The sequence below is a fragment of the Oryx dammah genome, unplaced genomic scaffold (assembly GCF_014754425.2).
Source record: "Oryx dammah isolate SB20612 unplaced genomic scaffold, SCBI_Odam_1.1 HiC_scaffold_25, whole genome shotgun sequence".
Classification (NCBI taxonomy): Eukaryota; Metazoa; Chordata; class Mammalia; order Artiodactyla; family Bovidae; genus Oryx; species Oryx dammah.
In genome coordinates, this window is record NW_024070209.1 from 15827152 (window position 1) to 15844323 (window position 17172).

General features: G+C 40.0%; 1 protein-coding gene across 5 annotated transcripts in view; it reads left to right on the forward strand.

The window, feature by feature from the left end:
• Positions 1-17172, forward strand: part of RASGRP3 (RAS guanyl releasing protein 3) — a 115780-nt gene that overhangs the window by 22605 nt on the left and 76003 nt on the right. The window contains exon 1 of one of the 5 annotated variants that reach the window (XM_040224620.1): positions 11375-11593. The exons of 3 other annotated variants lie outside the window; for them this stretch is intronic. The gene's annotated coding sequence lies outside the window, so the exon portion shown is untranslated. Of the gene's footprint in view, positions 1-11374; positions 11594-12350; positions 12639-17172 lie in introns of those variants that run through there. One more of the 5 variants, XM_040224619.1, reaches the window with a different exon arrangement.

Genomic DNA, 17172 nt, shown 5'->3' on the forward strand with positions numbered 1-17172 from the left:
TTAGTGCAGCACTGTTGATAGAGACAAAATACTAGGAGCATCTTTAGTGTTCAGCAATGAGGTGAATCGGAGAAGGTAATGGCACCCCACTCCAGTACTCTTGCCTGGAAAATCCCATGGACGGAGGAGCCTGGTAGGCTGCAGTCCATGGGGTCGCTAAGTCGGACATGACTGAGCGACTTCACTTTCACCTTTCGCTTTCATGCATTGGAGAAGGAAATGGCAACCCACTCCAGTGTTCTTGCCTGGAGAATCCCAGGGATGGAGGAGCCTGGTGGGCTGCCGTCTATGGAGTCGCGCAGAGTCGGACACAACTGAAGTGACTAAGCAATAGCAATCAGGTGAATAAACTACATAACTACAGTATGAAGGAGTACAAAACTGTTAAGAAAATAAATCTATGTTACTGATAGTGAAGCCAGTATGTGTAACCATGATACACTGTGATGGGGGAAATCAAATTACAGATTATTTTTTAATGGACAAATAGAGCCCTATGTGTGTATGTATGCATGAGATGCATTTCTCATAGGTGTGTGTCATCTCAGTGAGAGAGAGGAGTTCCACAATAACATATTTTATTTATTTTTTTGTAGTATTTCCCTTACATATATCTGTATTTATCTATGATGGGCATTATTGCTTTTTTAAGTTTAAATATTTTGTAAGTTAAAAAATTCACACAGGCATCTGTTTCTCTTATAGTGTAAAAGGAAACAAGAGCATTCTTCCAAGTGATAAGGTAGTTTTCCTGACCATTAGAATATATATTTTTTAAAAAGGGTTCATAAGCATGCAAATCCCTATTGAAGCCTCACCACTTAGGTTGCTATTTTCAGCTATATTAACCTATGCTCTCCTGCATTGATTGCTCACTACCATGTGTTTATTTCCACAAGCCAAGACGCTGTGGCTGACTTTCTTACTTCCTATGGTTCTATTAAGGAAACAGCACCCGCCTCTCAGCTCTGACCCTTCCCCTGTACTTGCCTCTCAGTTTGAGAGTTTACCACAACATACATGGATCTATTGCCTTTCACTAATAAGAATGGCAATCACCAAGAAAAGCCCTGAGAACAAACACTCCTTATTTAATTAAAATATGAAGGAAAACTGGAACGTTCCTACCACTTTTTAATGTGCTTCTAAAAGGGCTTTCTTAGTTGACCCCCTGTGATCTGCAAATAAGAAAATCCTATAGCAAGAATGTTAGATCCTCATTTCTCAGCAGTTTCCCACTCTTGTGGTTGCCTTTTTGTTTTTCCAGGAAGTCATAGAAAGGAATATCTTATCCAAAGGCATTCTACACACAAAGGGTATAAGTAAGCCTGAGATGCAGTCGAAAGTTTCAGCAAAGAGAGTGCAAGTAAATCATGGCAATATTTGATCAAGCGTCTGTGATAAATGGAAATGAGGTTAGAAGCTCAGGCCTCACAGGTTTAGAACCTGGTGGTGGTTGGATTAAAGCTTGAGCAAGTAATTTGGCACTAAAGACTGGAAAATAGGACTTGTAGTCAGCCAGCTGGGTTTGGGTAATATGGTAAAGTAAAGAGCAGAAATGATTTAAGGAAAACATTGACACTGGTTAGAATTATGTATAATTTTGAGCAAATGGATTTGGTATCAAAATAGTATGGCTAATGTATAGTATAACCATGGTGTAAAAATAAATTCATTCATTCATTCCGAAAGTGTCCACTGACCATCATCTTCCAGCCCAGGCCAGTGGGCTGTGATGTGAACTCAGGACAGCTTAGCAGACTTACAGGAGTCCAGCAAGAGCAAAACAACAATGAGAGAATAGAGAGAAGTGGGTCCTAGGGGTCCTATAGTTTGCATGTAAGAATAAGAGGATTTGGAGTTTCTAACTATGCTTTTCCTGTGATTCCTAGGAAGATCAAATTGTGCCCCACTTCATGCATTTGGCTATCACATAACAAGAAAACAAATAAATTTGAATATTTTCTTTGCCTCATTTATCCCTGAATCAGCTTTGTGTTTTATCCTTTGATATAACAATGATGCTGACACAAATAGAAAGGAAACCATAAATGAGAAAACTGCCCTTTTATTATTTTCTACATACCAAATGGTTCTCAGGAAAATGCATAGCGACAGCCTTGGGGATTTTATCTATTTATATTTATTTATCTACTTAGTTTTTACTCTAAACAACTTTTTTCAAGAACTAAAAGAATTCTGGAAACTGCAGTAGCCTTTTAGAAGATTTAAAGTTAATATTATCATTAATCTGTGGTATATAGTGATGAGATCTTCAAAGACTGATGAAATTTGCTGTCAAGTCAGGGTTTTGAAAAAACACTCTTAGTGGGGGAAGTTATTGTATAAGCAGTTATGCTAAGTAAGGTGTTTTGTGTCACGAATACTTAATTTTCCTTCCTGTTTTTTTTTTTTTTTTTTAACTGAATATAGCTTTTGCTAGCATGGTCTAAGAAGCTACACTAAGAGATCTGAGAAGCTTAGATGGAGGGGAAAATGTTGCCATTAAGATAAATTTAAACAGATTGAGTAAATGCAACTCTACCAATATGTAATATGTTTTTAAAAAGTAAATGAAATTTTATAAAAAAGAGGGAAAAGAGAGAACAGATGGGCAGGAAAAAGAGATACTGAAAGGGGAAGGCTATTTTTAATCAGGATTGATTTGTACAGAAATTCCTCCTGGGATGGTGCGTAAAATGGGGGCACAGGGGGTGGGGTTTGAGGGCACCTTCTGCTGAGGCCTCCTCTGCTAGAGACTGTCCTTATTCATTCTCCTCTTTGTTTTTCTACAGCCCTATCTCCAATTTATGAATGGCTGGGTTCCAAAGGCTCACTTGTAAATCAGTTATTGGGAACTCAAGGTATTTTTAACCCAGAGAAGTATTATGTACAGAAACAATGGTTTTAAAAAATATTTCTTTTACTTATTTGGCTGTGCCAGGTCTTAGCTGTGGCACTTTGGGGTCTTCACTGCTGCATGTGGGATCTAGTTCCCTGACCAGAGGTTGAACTCGGGCCCCCTGTGCTGGCAGCATGGAATCTTAGCCACTGGGAAGTCCTAGAAGCAATGTTATAAATGCCACTCAGTCTAGCAGACCACCTCACGACCACTGAACCACTATCACTGGCTGAAATAGCACACGTTTGCAATGGACAAGGGTAGCAGGCTACTGTTGTGATGCCAATGATTAGATCTTAAAGTGCCATGCAGTTTACTTGGCTGTTATGCTTCAGGATAAGCAGGGTAAGCTAGAAAAGGACAAGCAAGTCTCTGAAAAGTTCTCTGACTGCCAAATCATTTTGTGGGGTAAATGTGCAGAGTTTGGAGTCAGATGGTTGCATTCAAAATGTCTCTTTCTTTGCTGCTTCCGGAGAAGGCAGTGGCACCCCACTCCAGTACTCTTGCCTGGGAAATCCCATGGACAGAGGAGCCTTGTAGGCTACAGTCCATGGGGTTGCTAAAAGTTGGACATGACTAAGCGACTTCACTTTCACTTTTCACTTTGATGCATTGGAGAAGGCAATGGCAACCCACTCCAGTGTTCTTGCCTGGAGAATCCCAGGGACAGAGGAGCCTGGTGGGCTTCCATCTATGGGGTTGCACAGAGTCAGACACGACTGACGCGACTTAGCAGCAGCAGCAGCAGCTGTGGGCAGGCTAGTTAATCTTGTTAAACATCCTCTGGGGATAATAGTATCTCCATAGAGCATTGCTGTGAGCATTAAAGGAGCATTTTAAGCAGGTGATAATTTGTTATAAACTATTAACAATATATTAATATAGTACATTATAATATTAAGAGATGCTGATTGTTGTGATAAATATTTGTCGTTATTCCTTACATATGGCTTTCTACATGTTCCACTTTTCTCCTGGAGGTATTATAAACCTTGAAGGTAAGAGATTTTTGTCGCACACTTTGATGAATCCCTAAATGCAATGCACATTGAACACAAGACATTTTATTTTCTCACTTATTGACAATGGTTTACTTAGTTCAAGGGCTTTGGCAGTTAAAAACTCTACTCTGATTCTTCACAATTTCTTTCTACTCTGATTTTTCACAAGTTCTCTCTGTAACTGGCATGTAGCTTGCGTGGTTCTTACAGCTGATTGTGATTATGTATTTATTTTGACTCACACATGGTGAAAAAAAGGGGAAAAAAAAAGGGAAGAACAAGGTGAAAGAAGATCCCCTATAATTCTTAGACAAATGGTGGAAGGGAAAAAAAGGAGAGAAAGGGCCCCCAAAGTATATGTATCTGAGGAAGCAATGACCAGGTAGAATTTACTGAACCCAAGAAATACAAGAGTAACATTGCATATGAGGTTCCCTGAAAATAAGGTGGGGCGAGGATGCAGCATGGCGGTGGGACCTCAAGTTGACCAGCAGGTGGTGTGTCACCAGCTTGGAGCAGCTTGTATGGAGCCTGGCACCTAGCAGATGGATGGGGGGCAGCTGGCAGGGCTGAGGGGAGTAAGGGGCAGTGGTAATGGTTCATGCTCTCTGAACATGTGGGCATGGGGTGGATACCATCTGGGAATTTTTGCTTGTGGGAATGCCTCTAATAGGCACAAAGGCCCATCAGGATGTCTCTGAGAAACTGAATCCAAGGTGCTCAAGCCAGGCCATGTTTCCCTCCTCTTCCTTCATCCTTTGAACCTCGTAGTTCCAGTGACTTGCTGTCAGTTACTACATCCAGGAGCACCAGTTTAGAGAATCAAGACCTAGTTGGGAGGAAGTGGCTGGCTTTGTTAATGGATGGGGAGGCTTTCCTGCTCTGGGTCCTTTCTTCTTAATCATGTTTCTCATCAAAGGCTTTCTCTTGTTCATGTAGATGATTAAAATACTTCAGCATGTTTATAAGCCTAGTATACTTTTTTGTATATAAAAAAGATCTTATTTGAAAATGAACAACTGCTACATATTTATCATGGAAACACTAGAAAAGAGCTGATAAGCATGAAGAAGGGGGGGAAACTGAATGTGACCTCAACTCCCAAAGATAACTGCTGTTAAAAATTTGGTGTCAAAAGTTTCAGTTTTCTACATGCTCACATATTTTCTTAGAAAAATGAAATCACACTGAATAAATTGTTTTGTGATTTGTGTTTTTCACTTAATCTATACCAAATAGTTTTCCACATTAACCATAGTGCTGCATGTTATGAATGTGTTATAATTTATTCTACTACTTTTGGCTCGTAGATTGTTTCAAATTTTTCACTAGTAGAAACAATGTTGTGAAAAACACCCTTATATATGAATATCTATATTTGGGGGCTATATCTCTAAACACAAACTGAAGAATTTTAAAGTATACATATTTTAAAAAGCTTTTGCTACATATCACAAAATTATCTTCCTCAAATGTTGTAGCAATTTATATTCTTGCCAGTAGAGTATGAAGGTGCCATTTTCCAAACCTCCTGCCAACATTGGAAAGTGTCAATAATCCATCTTTGTCAAGTTTTTAGAAAATAAATGGTATCCTATTATTGTTTAGCTTATATTCATTTTTAGGAAACAATATTTTTCAGATGTGTATTGGTCATTTATATTTCTTCCCTTGTGGACCATTTATAATATCCTTTGCCTTGTTAACTATAAGTGCTATTCATACGTTAAGGCTCTTAACCCTTTAACTTACAGGTTTCATTTTTTAATCTCATTTTGACATTTCTGATTTAATTTTGGTTATGGTGGGGTTATTTCTGACATATACAAATTTTATTCATTTAAATAGTAAAATTTTTTTCTTTATGATTTCTGCTTTTCTGATCATAGAATAATTTTCTCAATAAACATATTTAACCATGATTTACATGATCTTTAAGATTATAAAAACAATTACATCAATTTCTCCAAGTGTGTGGTTTTATTCTCACGTTTCACTCTTTGGTCCACTAGGCATTTACTTTGTGTATGATGTGAGGTAATAATTACATCTTTATTTTTCCTAATAATTAACTATTCAACCAGTTAATTCAATCAGAATAATTTCTCCCCACTGAGTTTAAACACCATATTTAACAGATAGACATTTTATTATAGTGCTTGTATTTATAGTTCTGGGCTTTCTGCTCTGTTCCATTGCTCTGCCTCCCTTGGCATCAGTATCAAACTGTTAAATTCCTGATTTTTTTTTCTTGTTAGCCTATTTAATATCTAGGACATACCCCTGCATTGTTTTCTAAAAATTTCTTTACCATTCTGTATTTCATTCTTTCAAATAAACTCAGGAGTTCTTTTTTAAGCTGTTTGAAAAATCTCTTTTGAGATTTTAACCAAAAATTAATTATATTTATGAATTAAATAGGGAAAAATGGACATTTTGACAATGTTGAATCTTCTGTTCCAAGAAAATAATATAATTTTACTTAATGAAATATTTTCTCAATATACTTTTATAAATTTTAAAATATAAGTTATTCACTTTTTTGGTCATTTCTAGAAACTTTGTTGCTATTAAGCTTTTTTCCTCCATTATGTTTCCAATAGTTTTTGTCTGTTTTATGGGAAATTCTTTTATTTTGTGAATTTGTTTTTTAACTGTTCACCTCACTGACATTTCCAGTTATTTAAAAACTTTTTAAAAAGCTGACTCTTTTGAGTAAATGATGATAATAAGTACAGTTTAGATAATTCTGTCTCCTGCTCTTTCATGATTCTTTTTTTAGTTTCTTTTTCTTGTCTGGTCCAGAATAGTATGCTAAAATAAATGATGGTAGTGATAATGAGCATTCTTTTCTTGTTTGTTCCTGGTTTTAATGTTTATACTCCTAGTATTACACTTTGAAGTATGATGCCTGTGTTTGGTTTGGGATACACAATCTTTATTGTGCTAAGAAAAATTCTCCTATTCTATTAATTTAAAAAAATTGTTATTTAGTTTTATCAAAAGACTTGTTAAGATTATCTATTGTGCTAAATCAAAAGTTTTTTTCTGTTGACTTATTTATGTTACTGTGCTAATGCATTCCTTAATTTTGAGATATTTTTTTCATCTCAAGGGTTAACTATGTTTACACAGGAATTTAGTCTGTGGTTTCCTTTATTATGTTCTATCAGTTTGTTTGTTTGTTTTTAAATCAAGGGTATTATGTTAGCTTTCTGTTATTTTTGTCCACTTGAACATTTTGTAAAGCCTGGGAATTATCTGTGGCTTCAAGCCACAAGAGAACTTGATTGTATGAGTAATTTGGACCAAAAAGTTTTCTTGGAACAATTTCTTAATACTTTTTGCATTTTCCCATGATTATTGATCTATTGTTTTTTAACTTCTTCTTAAGTCAACTTGTCTCTGATTAACTCTTTCGCTTTGTGCATACTGTTTGATATGTGGTGTTCTCATTACTAAAATTTCTAAGCATTCTATAATTGTTTTTTCTTCTTTTCCAATCAATGATTTTTTTTTAAGACAAACTATAAATCTTTCCAAGAGCTTGGCTCTTTTCTGGCTTTTGTAATTATTTTACAGTTTTACTACAGTGTTGTCAAAGAATGTGGAGAAAATAATTTCTTTTGGGAGGGAATTGCTTAGGATGGTTTGATGAACTAATATAAAATCTATTTTTGCAAATTTGAAAAATTATCTTCTCTTAAAGGAATAGGCAGATGACCTTTCTCTTCAGTCATTCATTTATTCAGCATGGTTACAGCAACATATCTTCTATATATCAGACATTGTACTAGGCATTGCAGGATATAAAATGAGTAAGTTATACGCTTTCTCTAAGGTAGTTGAAGTTTGGATGCAACATAGACATGTGAAGACCTAACTATAACACAGAGTAAGAAATGAAACAGCAGTGGGAAATGCAAGAGAAAAATTCAAGCCCAGTCACAGGTTCTGGTAATATAAAGGTACCAAAGCCACCGCCATGGCCCCTGAGAAGCTTTTAGTATAAAAACAATAAATAGACTGAAGGTAGAGACGGGTTTTTGAAGGCAATGCAACTAATTAGGAAACTGGTAATCAGTGAAGACACATGCAAGATGTTAGAAAACAGGAAGAAAAGAGGGGATTTTCACATTTAAGGGGCAAGTAGAAGAAAAGTCCACACAGGAGGCTGAAGGAAGCAGGAGTAAAATTATATAGAAGTCACAGGAGAAAATTTTAAGGAGTGTTTGGTGAGTTGGGTCAAATACAGCTGAGAAGTTGAGTAAAATACAAGTGAAACCAATAACTTTGGTCTTTGGTGACTTGGGGGAAGATTTTATGTGTTATGTATGTTTTTACTAAAAGTGAAACATATGCTATTTTAATGTTGGAGAAAGATAGCTGACATGTGTACTTAATGATTTGTTGTTATAGTAAAACTGTAGATTTGTATATTTATGTAGTTTCTCTATCGACATTCCTATTTATAGCTTTTTTCTTCTTGAGCTATATAATCTTTCTGTGCTTTGGATTGTCTTGATTTGGTCAGAATTTTGATACATATTAGTCATTTTTAACAACTAATTTTGTTTGATTTATATTATAAGCTTTTATAGTTTTTGAATAAATCTAGCCTGCTTTCCAAGGGACTCTCAAGAGTCTTCTCCAACACCACAGTTCAAAAGCATCAATTCTTCAGGGCTCAGCTTTCTTCACAGTCCAACTCTTACATCCATACATGACCACTGGAAAAACCATAGCCTTGACAAGATGGACTTTGTTGGCAAAGTAATATCTCGGCTTTTCAATATGCTATCTAGGTTGGTCATAACTTTCCTTCCAAGGAGTAAGCGTCTTTTAATTTCATGGCTGCAATCACCATCTGCAGTGATTTTGGAGCCCCCCAAAATAAAGGAGATCCAACCAGTCCATCCTAAAGGAGATCAGTCCTGGGTGTTCATTGGAAGGACTGATGCTGAAGCTGAAACTCCAATACTTTGGACACCTCATGCAAAGAGTTGACTCATTGGAAAAGACCCTGATGCTGGGAGGGATTGGGAGCAGGGGGAGAAGGGGATGACAGAGGATGAGATGGCTGGATGGCATCACCGACTCAATGGACATGAGACTGAGTGAACTCCGGGAGTTGGTGATGGACAGGGAGGCCTGGCGTGCTGTGATTCATGGGATCACAAAGAGTTGGACACGACTGAGCGACTGAGCTGAACTGAGCCTGCTTTCCCTAAAAAAAAAAAAAAAAAAAAAAATCATTTCAGTGAAACTGATGGAAGAAGCCAGACTGTAAGCAGGTTGAGACTTAAAATGGGATGCAAGACCATATAAGTATTTCTCCAGAAGTTTAGTCATGAAGGGGATGAATGGGTTAGGGCAGGAGTTAAAGAAACAAAGGATCAAAAAGGATTGTTTTTAGGACACAGAAAACCATGAGCATATTTAGATAATGAGGAGGGTGAGAAGGTAAAGTTGTTGGTGAAAGCATCCTGAACAGGTGGGAGTTGCCCAGTGAGACCCAAATCCAGTAGGTAGATGGCCTCTGATAGGAGGAGGGCATCTCTCTTTGAGTTGAAGGAAATGATTGGTACCTGTAGGCAGTATGGGCATGGAGGTGGGATCTCCCCATTTCTTTGCGAGGCTGAAAGGTGTCATTGGAGAACCTTCCATCACACTCCCGGACCCCTGGGAAGGCGTGTTCCCGGTCATGGTCTGCATCGACAGTTTGCTTCAAGGCTGTGACTCGGGGTCCATCCCTTTTGTTCTTCTCTGCCAACAGAAGGAGAAAAGTATGTCCTTCTTTCGTTTTTCTGGAGTATAGCTGCTTTACAGTGTTGTTTGTGTTTTCCTTTCCTGAGACTGTTTTTCTATTGGTTATTGAAGGGTTTCTCTCTTTCATTGACCATGTGATATGCAATAGATCACCAGAACGATTAACAAGTCAGTTACAAGTAAAGTAACTGGTGGATGCCATTGGGTCACAAAAGTTTCTATAATGATAAAGTAAAAATAAATCAAAGTAATATTTCACATGTTCAATAGGCCTCCTTTTCTGTTTTGGGTTAATAATGGTCGTATGAACACATGAAGAAAAATTGCTTATGAAGCTAACATGTATTTCAGCACATTGTATTCTGATGTCTTATTTTTGTTACTAACTTTGAACCCTTAAAAAAATATACATTTTAAAGTTTTAAAAAAATTTCATTTGTACTTTGGGCTCTCACATGTTGCTAACAAATGAATCCTCTGAAAGAATGGCAAAACTGATGTTTTTTTTCATCCTTTTCTGATTTTCTGGAAAAACATTTTATCTTCTGTACAGAGGGAAAATTCTGGTTTGATTAAGATTGTAAATAATTATGAGACAAAATCCAGATTTGAAAAATGGCCCACACAGGCTCTTCTATTGAGTAAGATCTTTTTTTATTAAAAATCAAGGTTGACAGTTTAACATACTCATTATGGTTCAGAAATCCCCTGGGGCATTTTAACCTTTTAAAAATCTTTTTTGGATGTTCACTTTGCCAAAAGGGCTGAATCTCTGTCATATCTCCCCTCTACTCTGCTTGGGCACAGATTTGGGTAAGTGTCACTCTTACCACAGCTTGGGTCAGATGCCCAAGATCAGAATCTGTCCAAAGTCAGATAGCCTAAAGGCTTTCTTTGCAGAGAGGGGCAAAGAAGAAGGGGGGTGTGGTGGTGGGAAAATCAGCCCAGGTGAGAAATATGAATTCAACAGAGCACTCAGGATGGTTTGCCACTTTTGTGAGCAACATAGGAAACAGCAGGCTGGTCCCATTTCCTGGCATAGCAAAGGGGGCAGCACATCTGCAAAGTGCTTTGTGAATTTCTGTTATTTCTGTTTCCACTCTCATTCCCTTGCTGATAATCTCAACAGTGCCACCAAATGTTGACACAATCCAATAGATAACTATGTGGAAGTTTGGTCTCAAGTGCCTGAAATCATTTCCATTCGCTCTTTAGATAAAGCTGCATTTGCTATTCCTCATTAAGCCTCCACACATCTGCCCCTCAGCATCACGGGGCATAGCAGCCCTGTCCTTTGAAATTAAGCCTATGCTTTTTTAGACTGCTAGTCTGCCCTCCTCAGAAGAGTCCACTCGGTTTGTGGCTCTTTCAACAAACTGGAGCCTGGGATGCTGAGAAAATAAAACCAAGATGGAGCAGCAGATGGATGTAGACTAGGGACACGTGGAGAGAAGAGCGGCCGCCACCAGCTATACTGCTGGGGTCCCTTCCTCTTGCTGTTCAAGTGTCCCATTGAAAACCTGAGGGAGGTAAGAGAGCAGAGAGACTGTCAGCCTACCCCCTGCCACCTCTTTCCCAACACAAACACATCAACTTTCCACTTGCAGTGACCTGCTCTCCAGGGTGAGTTATCAGCTGTTCGTGTTTTGTCACAAAGGAAAACAAATGATGGAATGTGCAGCTCTACATGCTAATGCGCTGGCTGAGCCCGCGCACGGGTTATGAGACGGTTTGCGAATTAGGAGAATAATGATCTTCAGTTTCTGATCTCCTGGCACGTAGCGGTATTTATCAGGAGGTACATGTGACTGGTTAAGACACAGCCGCAGCTTGAAGGAAACAGCTGCTCGCCGAGTGCTCTGGCACTTGGCAGCTGAGCAGGCAGGGTGCTGATGTGAAGTATATGCGACCAACCACCCTGGTAAGTAACTGGAGAACTTTCTTCTGTGTGTGTGTGTGCGTGTGTGTGTGCGCGTGTGTGTGTGTTCAGGTGCACACATGTTTTACAAGCCACTGACAATTTTTAATTTTGGTTTCCCTCTGGTACTAAAGGAGATATTTTATTTCTACCTGTTGCTAATAGCCGTTTGTGTTTTTACTAGTCTTTTTTTTTTTCAGCAGCGTTGTTTTCTAACTTTAAGGATTAGTGAGGCATATGGCTTGATTCCTATCCCTATGGCTTGATTCCTATCTAGGAAATAGCAAGTTTATTTCCTGGAATTTGGAATTTTAATGGTACATGACATTTAGTTTCAAAGCCAAGATTCAGTTTCTGAAGTAGACACTATTGACGTGAGTTGATGACTAGATTGGATTTTCATCAGTTTTTACCACTGAAGCTTGAGTCTTATCATTGAAAATATTGTTTGAGAAATAGCTTGTGAATCAATTATATGTGCAACTGGACGGTTCTTAGTCAAATTTGAAGACTTTCTCATGTAACTGTATAAAAATCTTCAATACAAAATAAGACTTAGATTAGAAATCATATTTAGATTTCAGACATGCTTTCTAATTCATGGAAAGATAAATTTTATAATTCTTTTCATCTTCATTACTTAACAGCTTTTCTAACTCACTTCTATCACTTTACAGCTAAAATTTTTAGTCGTCCCTAGTCTTCCTTATTTTAGATAAGGGAAAATTCCTGTGTTTTTGATGTAAACAGCTGTTCTTCCTTGTTTACGACCCAGATTACAAAAGTGTTTTCTGAAGCTAATTATCAACTCTAGGGGGTCTGGCATCCAACACTGAGAGAACTTGTTCTTTCTTTGGTTCATTTGGCAGTAATGGGGCTTGGTTTCGGGAGGGCAGCAGAGCAGGCGCAGTCCTAAAACAAAGCTTCTGTTTCGGGGACTTGTCCTTGCATTGTTGTCCCCAGACAGCAATTAAGAAAGGGAAAGGAGAACAGGAGAAGGCAAAACCTCTGGAAGTGCCAGGTCTCTGAATCAGACCCATGGGGGCAGGTAACCAAAGAAGTTCCTTTTTCTGGATTGCCTGGACATTAACGGGGGTGGGGGCGGGGGTGCACAGAGTGGTGTTTTGATTTGAATTCTGACCAAATAGTCGGTTTTGCTTGTGAGAAACCCAGGCCACCCTGAAGTGTGTCTCTTTCCCTAAATGCCTGGCAGGTTGTCATATAGGCTCAAGTTCTCCCTCAACCACCCCCACCCTCATACATGGAGAATGGATTGAAAAGGACACGCTGATTCTGCCCAAGCTTTCCTCAGTGCGTTTGGCCTTGAGTTGCCACATCAGCCGAAGACTGGGGTGGAAGCAGATTCAGTCGCCTGGCTAGTCTGGCATTGGGAGATTTCCCCCTTTCTGTCTTTCAAAATATGGAAGGGTTCACAAAACCTAGAGTGTCCAGTAAGGAAACAATGCTTCCAACTCCTTTGTTGCTCTGTATGCCAGTTACGCAAGGTTCTTGGGTCGGCATGTGGCCACATGGCCCAGCGAGTTCTGTCTGACTCTGGGGCACAGGCTGCCCAAGGAGCCATTCTCTAGGGAGTTTGTTTCTGGTGTAGTTCCCTTTTTCTGAAGACTGACAGTAGAAAGCAATACTCAGGTGAAGTCAGAGTTATAGAGCCACTCACCGTAAAAGTGCTGCTGCTGCTGCTGCTGAGTCGCTTCAATCGTGTCCGACTCTGTGCGACCCCGTAGACGGCAGCCCACCAGGCTCCCCCGTCCCTGGGATTCTCAGGCAAGAACATTGGAGTGGGTTGCCATTTCCTGCTCCAATGCATGAAAGTGAAAAGTGAAAGGGAAGTCTCTCAGTCACGTCTGGACTCAGCGATCCCATAGACTGCAGCCTACCAGGCTCCTCCGTCCGTGGGATTTTCCAGGCAAGAGTACTGGAGTGGGTCGCCATTGCTTTCTCTGACCTTAAAAGTGAGGGGTATCTAAATGGCAGTCTGATTATTCTTTGAATTATGAGTGCTGAATTTTTGAAAGCCTACAAATTATTGTATAAACCAACGATATCTTGACTTTCAAAATAGTAATATCAGAAAAATAGAAATAATTATTTTGCATGAAGACAGTATGTCCATAGAACCAAAGTTGTGTGTGTCTCTGTGTGTGTATTTATTTACTTAGTTTTTAATCAGAGCATAATTCCTTTACAGTGTTGTGATAGTTTCTGCTACAACAATGTGAATCAGTTATATGTATACATATTTCCCCTCCCACCTCCCCATCCCACCGCTCTAGGTCATCACAGAGCGCCAAGCTGAGTTCTTTACACTAGACAGCAGTTCCCACTAGCTAGCTATTTTATAAATGATAGTGAATATATGTCCATACTGCTCTCTCAGAACCAAAGCTTTTAATTCTAGGATAGGAATGATAGAATGTGCAATTTAATGCCTTCATTTCAAAGATGAGGAAATTGTAGCACATTTATCTAGGTTCCAGAACTAGTCAGGGGCAGAGCTTGAAAAGATGTCAAGGCTTCTGCTATCACTACCATCGTAATATTAGCACTAATAAGTATAGGGCTTCTCAGGCGGTACTAGTGGTAAAGATCCCGCCTACCAGTGCAGGAGATGTAAGAGATGTGGGTTAGATTCCTAGGTGGGGAAGATCTCCTGGAGGAAGGCATGGCAACCCACTCCAGTATTCTTGCCTGGAGAATCCCATGCACAGAGGAGCCTGGTGGGCTACGGTACATGGGGTCGCAAAGAGGCGAACCCAACTGAGCTACTTAGCACACACAGTACAAAAATTATAACATAAATTTATTGTGCACTTGCTGTGCCAAATATTGTGGTGAGCAACTGTGTTTATGTTCATATAATTCTCACAGTAAGTCTACATGCTTTATGTAATTATTCCAGTTTTATAGGCAGAGAAACTGAAGTTCAGAGACTGTAGTCACTTGGAGATACATGATGCAGGCAGAAGTGATAACAAGCTCTGACTCCAGAACCTGCACATGTTAAACAACCAAAAAAATAGGGCAGTTCATCTGCTAATCTCACACACTGAAGCTTAAACCTCCTGAAATGCAAATGAGACTATTTCAGCAAAACACGATTAGACACACAATGTGCGTTATGGCCTTTTCGAACTCTCCATGGCAGGAAGGGTGAGGCTTCCCTTTGTGACAATCCAAGCACAGGCCGTGTAGCAGCTCTGACTGGTAGCGTGTTTTTCTCCATGAGAGTGGTTCCCTGATGGCCCGTGCATTGGTCAGAACAGCCACTGAGAGCTTTATTAATACCCAGGAATGTACTGCTCCCGCTGCCCTTGCTGGCCTTTTCCTCCGTTTTTCCTGTCACTCCTTTCCTTTGGGGGACAGCCACTCCACCCCTGCCCCACCCCAAACAGCCAGCTTAGTGGTCATAACGCTAGTGTCTGTCTTGTTCATTGTGTGGCTCAACCTGGAAGGCAGGTTGTTCAGAGAGTTCAGGACTAGAAGGCTGTTCAGGACTAGAAGCAAAGCAGTTCTTCCCTCTCTTTGCTCCATTTGGAGGGTGGGGGAGAGGAGAGAGGTGCTTGTCTCTGCTGATTGGAATGCTCCCTGGCTCCGTTTGCCCGAGTGCACACTCCTCCCCCCACCTGCCCCATTTCTAAAGACTGACCTTCTCACTTGTGGCCCATGAACCTGTGGTTTTTCCTGGGTCATCAACCAGAGACAGAGCCCTGAGAAAAACCTACTTCTCAAAGGCTTCTGAAAATTTAACTCTCCATATCCTTCCATGTGGTTCAATGTCAAAATGAGGGCTGGTGATGAGAAAGAGCACGGAGTGAGGAGCAGAAGGGTCTTTTGGTTAAGCAGGAGGAAAGTGAAGTAAGCAGATCACTCAGGCATGTCTTTGAGAGAGTCGTCAATGTTTTTTCAAGGTGGTTATAACAAGATTATATCTTTTGAAGACCAAGCTATTTGTAACAAGAAGAGGGAATTTTTCACCTACTTCTCACCTGCCTGATCCTTCTAAACCTAAGGCCAATTCAAGAGCAGTCAGCAATACAATCTGCTAACCCAGAGCCACTGGAAATCACCTCCAGTTCTTAGCAATCGGTGTGGTCTGGTGGGTGCCACATGGGGACTCCTGAGATGAACTTAGAGGTGCAGCAGAATCTGCAAGTCACACTTCAGAAACCTGCTTTGCAGCAAAATAAAGTGATTATTTTCCTGGGATCTTTTACACAGAAACCAGTTTGGTGATGCAGTGCTTGTTTCGTCTTTCTCTTTCTGTCTCTCTCTTTTTTTGCCAGCTTGGGTTCCAAAGAAGTTCTTCCCAAAGAGTTAATGCCTTTGGATGCCATTTCTGTTTGTACTGGTTGCTCATTTGCCCTCCCTGGAGTTGTTTAGGTGTTTGTCTGTCACATTCACTTTGTTTTTATGGATTGGAAAGTCTGGGATTTTTGCTGCTTTAACCGATCACTGTAGTGTATGTACCTCTGGAGTCTGGTATTATGCGGATTCCCTGTGTTTGCATCTTCTTTGAGAGGCTCTGCTGTATGGAGAAGGCAAACTCCTGCATTTTTATGGAAATCTTCCAGCACTAGACACTTTTCTTGCACTTTGCCACAATCCTATGAAAGCGGGGGTGGGCACCATCACCGCTGATTACAGTGAGGAGACCGAGAATGAGAGAGAATGAGTGACTTGTCCATGGTCTCAGTACCAGTAAGTGACCGAGCTCAACTAAGTCCCCCATCTTCTGACTCTGGATAATATCCATTGTTCTTTATAATCATAGGAATATAGCTTGTGCTGTATTCTCATGGGTGGAAGGTAAATGGATGACTGATTCCCGATGTGCCATTTAATATATGTCAATGATGATGTTTCCAAAGCCTTTCGATATTTGGCTTCGGCAACGGGGTCAGCTTAGTTACAGACACAATAGTGTTTGTTTTGGTCATATTTTTTAAAGGAACTTGGTGGTCATTTTCCTACCCTGCAGACCCAATGTGGTTAAGGTAGAGTCGTATCAACTATAGGAGAAGGCAGTGGTACCCCACTCCAGTACTCTTGCCTGGAAAATCCCATGGACGGGGGAGCCTGGTAGGCTGCAGTCCATGGGGTCGTGAACAGCTGGACACGACTGAGCGACTTCACTTTCATGCATTGGAGAAGGAAATGGCAACCCACTCCAGTGTTCTTGCCTGGAGAATCCCAGGGATGGGGGAGCCTGTGGGCTGCCGTCTCTGGGGTCTCACAGAGTCGGGCACGACTGAAGCGACTTAGCAGCAGCAGTAGCAGTATCAACTATGGCATGATGTAATATTCAGCTTTTAGAAGGGCTCTTGTTGTTTTTTAGATTAAAAAGTATAGTCTGATGTCCGCTAGGCACTCCCCTTACCCAACAAAACATTAGCTTTCTTGGAAGTTCTACCTGGTTATATTGTACCTTTATTCTCATGAGAAAAAGATGTACTCTGACCACCAGGCACAGTGTCCCTGTGATCATTTCCTTCTGCCCACAACTGAGAGAGTCTTAGCTTGTTAGACTCATTGAGAATCCTCACTACTAGTTAATTTTCTGT